The sequence below is a fragment of the Heterodontus francisci genome, chromosome 20 (assembly GCF_036365525.1).
Source record: "Heterodontus francisci isolate sHetFra1 chromosome 20, sHetFra1.hap1, whole genome shotgun sequence".
Taxonomy (NCBI): Eukaryota; Metazoa; Chordata; class Chondrichthyes; order Heterodontiformes; family Heterodontidae; genus Heterodontus; species Heterodontus francisci.
Genome location: NC_090390.1, coordinates 21,765,693 through 21,774,441, shown reverse-complemented (window position 1 = coordinate 21,774,441; position 8,749 = coordinate 21,765,693).

Here is an 8,749-nt window from a genome sequence, read left to right as displayed (position 1 = left end):
TGATATTTGGAGAGTACAGCAACATTCTTGATGCTTTGGTTCTGAATTCAGGCTGATTTTGCCCTATAACCACAGTTTTAGTGAATGGATGATGGCACGATAGCTCGATGGTAAGCAAAAGATATTATAGGGCTTTATGTTTAATTTAACATCTGCTGCAGGTAAATTTGTGTGGGACTATCAAAAACTGCCTGATCAAAACTATTTTGAAATGAGTTTTGCACATTATTATTTTCTGTCTCGTTGAGGGAAGTTACCCCCTGGGCTTTAACCAGAGATATCTCTGTGCTGATTTTCTGTACAGCTCAGTACCGACAGGTCTGTCATCTTCCATTATCTGCGATGCTTACCAGTGTGGGTTTGAATAAGTTGGGTAGATCCTGAGCTAGTGCAGGCATTACTTTCTCAGTGAGATATTGGGCTGGATTTTAACTTTTCGACCTGCTGGCAGTGTGGGATCCCAATATTATATGGGGAACCCAGAAGTTTCTGCAGTGTATTTGTCAGTGGCTTTTTAATGCAGTCACTGGATTTGCAGCTGACTTCCTGGTTTCTTGCCCAGTTAGAGCAGGGTTGCCCAACATACGGCCAGCAGGCCAGTATCCGGCCTGCGGATGCAAGCTGTACCCGGGCTGTTCCTCATCCTCGCCAGGGCTCTGTGACTGGAGATGGAAAATTTCCCATTATCTTCTTCTTGCAAGGTGGCTTTTTCCAAAACATTGCGCTGTCATTTTCACAGCTGACAGCTGCTGAAGCAGGAATAAGCTTTGCAACTTTGACAGATTTAGGGTTTTCCGACTTTTTTTAAAAGCCCCCTGAAAACACTGAAGCTGTCCGATGTTGAGGGGGAGCGGGGGTGGGGGGAGAACACAGAGTGTGAGGATGACACAGAGAGGGTAGGGGGAACAACACAGAGAGCGGGGAACACAGGTAGAGAGAGAGAGACAGAGAGAGATCAAAGATCACTCCTGACAGATGGATATCTATCCAGAATACTCTGCATCGCTACATCAAGTGTGTGCGCAGAGATTGATTATGCAAGCCAAACAATGCCAGGTATGTCACTAAATCAGTTTTCAATATAGTGACGAGAAAGTAAGTCAATAAATTTGTCTTCTCATTTTAAGCTTTTTCACAAAAATGCACATTTGTTGTTGTGTTTATTTGTAATATAAATTTTCAATGTTTTTATCTTTCGAAATTTGCTCACCGGTCTCCCAGGCTGAGCAAAGATCATAATGCCGCCATCCACCCGAAAAGGTTGGCCAACCCTGAATTCGAGTGAGCGGGTGTGATGATGATCCGAATCAGTCTATATCAGCTGAAGTGTTTAAAGGGACCCTGTGAGGATGAAGGTTGAAGGATTCTCCAGGTGTTTAAACAGAGCAAGAAACTGCAGCAGTGGATTCCCAACATAGCAAGGCTGCACCTCACCTCACTGATGCCTCCTTCGAGATGATGCTGCAGGTTGTAAAGGTCTGTAGAGATGGTCTGTTCCCTGCTTATGGGAAGAAGTCACCTACCTCAGAGAAGAAAAGAGCATGGCTGGAGATTGTAGAGGAGGTTAGCAGGAGGAGTGTGGTGCCACACTCCTGACTCTCAGATCTCCCAGCTACCTAGTGGCAGAACTAAATGTGACACTCACTCATGTTGACTTGATGTCAGCAGCCAGTGAAATATGATGGCATGCACAATGTTAACTTTCTTACTTCGACGTTTCTAATTCATGTCTCCCATGTCCCACAGGCCTTTCAAGCATCCCATAGGAGGTGGTGCAGGAGGAGGAAGACTCCTTGAAGATCACTCGCTCTGAGGATGCACCATTACATGACTCATGCACATCCATCAGCTCATATAAACACACATTGGTGGGACTGAAAGATAGATAGTTGGGTTTTCATATGGTTCTCATACATCACAAGTGAACAAGATAGCAGTGCAGAGTCCTTGTTGGAGGACATAGGACACTCCAAGCACTGCTCAGCTGGGAGCAGATGCTGAGCCTTCTGGGCAGTTGATGAAGAGGACAAATCTGGAGCAGCAAAAGCGGAAAATGTGTGAGGTTCTGTCAGCCTTTGCAGCCACACTGCACAAGGTTGGAGTCCATCTCTAGTGTGAGTGCCAAAATGTCTCAGGCCTTTGCGATGATGTCTGTGTCCATGGTGAGATTAGCCACCTATGTGGAACATCAGATGTAGCAGATGACCGAGTGCATGATGACCCTCACCAATGACCTGCACACTCAGTCTGCCACCTTAAATAGGATTAATGATAACACAGTCTTGGCCGTACAGCATCCTGCTGATCTGCAGAAGAGTGCTCTCCAGCTCATTGATACCAGGGAAGCGCGGGTGGGCTACGAGAGGGAAAATGGAGAAAGGGGACATGGAAGTGGGAACCCTGTTCAAAGTGTTTCCACTTCTCACCTGCTGCTGTTACAACTCAGATAGCCAGGTGGTGAATAATAGAACACTGGAGCTGCGTCTTTATACACTTACAGGCTTTTATTACAGAGTTACACGTTAGACATCATACATCTCCAACACTTTCAGTCTGCTGCTCTATATGTGAGCACAGGTGATTCCCCAATTAATGCCCATGACTTGAACACAATTAATATGCAATTAACACTGCCCCCCTCCGACATTGTCAGAACCCTGCACGCTGCCTCCTGCCCAGGGCTCGGCAACGTGTCCGTGGTAAAAGCTTTTGAGTTCCGAGACTGGTAATTTCACGGATGAGAAATTTCCCATTGGCTTCTTCAGACGGGCTTTTAAAAAAAAAAAATTGCAAGTGTCAGGAGCTGGGAGTAGGATGAGCAGTTTCTGAACTCCAGACAGATTCGTGGTTCTCCGGTGGGTTCTGTTTTTGCCAGAAACTCTGAATCTGTCCGAAATTCAGAAACTGATGTTCCCGCTCTCAGTCACAGTCAGTGAGGGCGGGGGGGGGGGGGGGGGGTGGTGGGGGGGCGGGGGTGGTGGAGAGAGAGAGAGGAGGGAGAGAGAGAGGGGAGAGATAGGGGGGAGTGGGAGAGAGAGAGAAGGGGGAGAGAGGGGAGAGGGAAGATAGAGGCAGAGAAGGGGAAGAGGGAGAAGGGAGAGATGGGGAGAGAGAATGGGGGGAAGGAGAAGGGGAGAGAAATGGGAAAGAGAGTGGGGGAAGAGAGAGGGCGGGAGAGGGGAAGAGAGAGGGCGGGAGAGGGGAAGAGAGGGTGGAGTGAGAGCGGGGGGGGGAAGGAGATAGAGAGGGGGAGATAGAGAGGGGGAGGGAGAGAGAGAAGGGGGAGAGAGAGGGAGAGAAGGGGAGAGGGAGAGAGAGAGGAGAGAGAGAGAGAGACGGAGTGGGAGAGGGAGGGGGAAAAGGAGGGGGAGAGACAGAGGGGGAAAGAGAAAGAGAGATAGAGAGAGGGAAAAAGATAGAGAGGGGGAGAGACAGAGAGAGGACGCGAGATAGAGAGAGGGGGAGTGAGAGCGGGAGGAGAGAGAGGGTGGAGGGGGGGAGAGAGAGGGGGATGGGGAGAGAGGGGGGGAAAGAGAGTGGGGAAGAGAGAGGGGGTGGGAGAAGGGGAGAGTGAGAGAGTGGGGGAGTGGTGGAGAGAGAGAGGGGGGAGTGGGGGGTAGATTGGGAGGGGGAGAGAGAGAGGGGGAAGAGAAAGAGAGAAGGGGGAGAGAGAGGGGGTGAGAGAGAGGAAGAGAGAGAGAGAGGGGAGAGATAGAGAGAGAGGGGGACAGAAGTGGGAGAGAGAGGGGGTGAGAGAGAGGAAGAGAGAGAGAGAGGGGAGAGATGGAGAGAGAGGGGGAGAGATAGAGAGAGAGAGAGGGGAGAGAGAGGTTCAATCGAGGCATTCAAAAGGGAATACGACTGGAGGAAGAATGTGCAGGATTGTGGGGAAATGGCGGGAGAATGGCACTAGGTGAATTGCTCGTTCGGAGGCCGGTACAGACACGATGGGCCGAATGGCCTCCTTCTATGCTGTAACAATTCTGTGATTTTTGGGAAGGGAGGGGAGAGGGAGGGGAAGGAGAGGGGAGTAGGGAGAAAGAGAGAGAGAGCGGGGGAGAGAGAGGAGTGTGAGAGAGATGGGGCAAAGGAGGAGGAGAGAGTGGGGTGGGAGTGGGTAGAGACGGGGGAGAGAGAGGGGAGAGAGGAGAGAGAGGAGACAGAGAGAGGAGCTGCTAGAGAGGGAGAGAGGGAGAGCGAGAGGGGAGAGAAAGAGACCAAGATCACACCTGACAGATGGACATCTATCCGAATTCTCCGCATCACTACATCAAATGTGCAGGCAGACATTGACTCCTGGTGCAAGCCAAAACAATGCCAGGTACTCACTAAATAGGGAGAAATGTGTTTTAAATCGGACTGTGTTTTGATGGTATTAGGTTGGCTATACACTTTATATATAAATTAATTGCTCCCATATCTGTGGGTGAGTCAATAATTTGATTTGATTTAGATTTTTTAGATTTAGAGATACAGCATTGAAACAGGCCCTTCGGCCCACCGAGTCTGTGCCGACCATTAACCACCCATTTATACTAATCCTACACTAATCCCATATTCCTCCCACATCCTCACCTGTTCCTATACTCCCCTACCACCTACCTAAACTAGGGGCAATTTATAATGGCCAATTTACCTATCAACCTGCAAGTCTTTGGCATGTGGGAGGAAACTGGAGCACCCGGAGGAAACCCACGCAGACACAGGGAGAACTTGCAAACTCCACACAGGCAGTACCCAGAATTGAACCGGGGTTGCTGGAGCTGTGAGGCTGCGGTGCTAACCACTGCGCCACTGTTGTCAAATGAACATGGTGCAACATGTTGGTGCCTCACCCTGCTCCTGCCCTGATGCCCAAGTCTCCCCCTGCACTGGTTCAGGTGGAGCAGTCTTTGGCAATGGCCCTCACAGGTTCCAAACCCAGAGGACATTGACCAAGAGCTTCTGAGCAGTCAGAGCAGGGAAATAACAGCCTCCTGTAGCTCTCCGCCATGTAGGAGTAATTGGAAAAGAGTAAAGTACTGTAGTTGCACATGGGTGTTTAACATAACATATTCAATGACTGAGCCTCCACAGCCCTCTGGGATAGAGAATTAGAAAGATCCACCACCCCCTGAGTAAATAAATTCCTCCTCAGCTCAGTCCTATATGGCCTACCATTTATTCTGAGACTGTGTCCCCTGGTTCTACACCCCCACTCGCAGCCAGGGGAAACATCTTTCCTGAATCTACCCTGTTGCAGGGGATTCTCTTCCACACTCAAATACCTCCCCACTACACTCGAGTCCGTGACACCAGAATTACAAATGTATGACTTGAACAGAATAACCAGCGAGAGAAGTTTCTTCTGATAACTCACAATCACTTTATTGAATTTTCGACAATCCTTAGAGAAGGGTTACACTGAGCAATCACAAGATAGAGTTGTAACTGCAGTTATGTGACCCGGGACCCTGTTCTGCTAGAGGCTAAACAGAGGTTAAACTCCCTATTCCTAAGTTAATTTTTTTTTATTTGTTCAGAGGATGTGGGCGTCGCTGGCTAGGCCAGCATTTATTGCCCATCCCTAATTGCCCTTGAGAAGGTGTTGGTGAGCTGCCTTCTTGAACTGCTGCAGTTCATTTGGGGTAGGTACACAAACAGTGCTGCTAGGAAGGGAGTTCCAGAATATCGATCCAGTAACAGTGAAGGAATGGCGATATAGTTCCAAGTCAGGATGGTGTGTGGTTTGGAGGGGAACTTTCAGATGGTGGTGTTCCCATGCATCTGCTGCCCTTGTCCTTCTAGGCGGGTTTAGAAGGTGCTGTCTAAAGAACCTTGGTGCGTTGCTGCAGTGCATCTTGTAGATGGTACACACTGCTGTCACAGTACGTCGGTGGTGGAAGGAGTGAATGTTTGTGGATGGGGTGCCAATCAAGCGGGCTGCTTTGTCCTGGATGGTGTCGAGCTTCTTGAGTGTTGTTGGAGCAGCACCCATCCAGGCAAGTGGAGAGTATTCCATCACACTCCTGACTTGTGCCTTGTAGATGGTGGATAGGCTTTGGGGAGTCAGGAGGTGAGTTACTCGCCTCAGGATTCCTAGCCTCTGACCTGCTAATGTAGCCTTGGTATTTATATAGCTACTCCAGTTCAGTTTCTGATCAATAGTAACCCCTAGGATGTTGATCGTTGGGGATTCAACGATCGTAATGCCATTGAATGTCAAGCGGAGATGGTTAGATTCTCTAAAATAAAAGCAAAATACTGCAGATGCTGGAAATCTGAAATAAAAACAAAAAGTGCTAAAAATACTCAGCAGGTCTGGCAACATCTGTGGAGAGAGAAGCAGAGTTAACGTTTCAGGTCAGTGACGAAACGTTAACTCTGCTTCTCTCTCCACAGATGCTGCCAAACCTGCTGAATATTTCCAGCACTTTTTGTTTTTATTATTTATGACTAGATTCTCTCTTGTTGGAGATGGTCATTGCCTGGCACTTGTATGGTGCGAATGTTACTTGCCACTTATCAGCCCAAGCCTGGATATTGTGCAGGACTTGCTGCATTCCTACATGGACTGCTTCAGTATCTGAGGAGTCACGAATGGTTGCAGAACATTGTGCAATCATCAGCGAACATCCCCACTTCTGACCTTATGATTGAAGGAAGGTCAGTGATGAAGCAGCTGAAGATAATTGGGCCTAGGATACTATCTTGTGGAACTCCTGCAGTGATGTCCTGGAGCTCAGATGATTGACCTCCAACAACCACAACCACCTTACTTTGCGCTGGGTATGACTCCAACCAGTGGAGAGTTTTCTCCATGATTTCCATTGACTCTAGATTTGCTAGGGCTCCTTGATGCCATACTTGGTCAAATGCTGCCTTGATGTCAAGGGCAGTCACTCTCACCTCACCTCTGGAGTTCAACTCTTTTGTCCATGTTTGGACAAAGGCTGTAATGAGGTCAGGAGCTGAGTGGCCCTGTCATTGAGCAGGTTATTGTTGAGCAAGTACCACTTGATAGCACTGTCGACGACACCTTCCATCACTTCACTGATGATTGAGAGTAGATTGACGGGGCGGTAATTGGTCAGGTTGGATTTGCCGTACTTTTGTGCACAGGACATACCTGGGAAATTTTCCACATTGCTGGGTAGATGCCAGTGTTGTAGTTATACTGGAACAGCTTGGCTAGGAGCGCAGCAAGTTCTAGAGCACAGGTCTTCAGTACTATTGCCGGAATATTCTTAGGGTCCATAGCCTTTGCAGTATCCAGTGCCTTCAGCCGTTTCTTGATATCACGTGGAATGAATCAAATTGGCTGAAGTCTGGCATCTGTGATACTGAGGACTGCAGGAGGAGGCAGAGATGGATCATCAACTCAGCACTTCTGGCTGAAGATTGTTGCAAATGCTTCAGCCTTATCTTTTGCACTGATGAGCTGGGCTTCCCCATCATTGAGGATGGGAATATTTGTGGAGCCACCTCCTCCAGTTAGTTGTTTAATTGTCCACCACCATTCATGGCTGGATGTAGCAGGACTGCAGAGCTTAGATCTGATCCATTTGTCGTGGGATCACTTAGCTCTCTTTCATGCCGCCTATGCTGATTGGCACACAAGTAGTCCTGGGTTGTAGCTTCACCAGGTTGACACCTCATTTTGAGGTGTGCCTGGTGCTGCTCCTGGCATGCCCTCCTGCATTCTTAATTGAACCAGGGTTGGTCCCCCGGCTTGATGGTAATGGTAGAGTGGGGGATAAGCTGGGCAATGAGGTTACAAATTGTGGTTGAATACAATTCTGCTGCTGCTGATGGCCCACAGCGCCTCATGGATACCCAGTTTTGTGTTACTAGATCTGTTCGAATGCTATCCCATTTAGCATGGTGGTAGTGCCACACAATGCGATGGAGGGTATCCTGAGTGTGAAGACGGGACTTCGTCTCCACAAGAACTGTGCGGTGGTCACTCCTACCAATAAGGTCATGGACAGATACATCTGCAACAGGTAGATTGGTGGGGACAAGGTCAAGTAAGTTTTCCTCTTGTTGGTTCCCTCACCTCCTGCTGCAGACCCAGTCTAGCAGCTATGACTCAGCCAGCTCGGTCAGTAGTGGTGCTACCGAGATACTCTTGGTGATGGACATTGAAATCCCCCATCCAGAGTACATTCTGCACCCTTGCCACACTCAGTGCTTCCTCCAAATGGTGTTCAACATGGAGGAGTACCGATTCGTCAGCTGAGGGTGGCGGGGGGGGGAGGGCATGCGATAGGTGGTACTCAGCAGGAGGTTTTCTTGCCCATGTTTGACCTGATGCCATGAGACTTCGTGGGGTCCAGTGTCGATGTTAAGGACTCCCAGGGCAACTCCCTCCCAATTGTACACCACTGTGCCGTCACCTCTGGTGGCTCTGTCCTACCGGTGGGACAGGACATACCCGGGGATGTTGACTATGTCGGGCTGCTGCTTGATTAGTCTGTGGGACAGCTCTCCCAACTTTGGCACAAGCCACCAGATGTTAGTAAGGAGGAATTTGCAGGGTTGACAGGGCTGGGTTTGTTGTTGTCGTTTCCGGTGCCTGGTTGATGCCGGGTGGTCCGTTTGGTTTCATTCCTTATTGACTTCGTAGTGGTTTGATACAGCTGAGTGGCTTGCTAGGCCATTTCAGAGGGTATTTAAGAGTAAACCACATTGCTGTGAGTCTGGAGTCACATGTAGGCCAGACCAAGTAAGTACAGCAGATTTCCTTCCCTAAAGGACATCAGTGAAC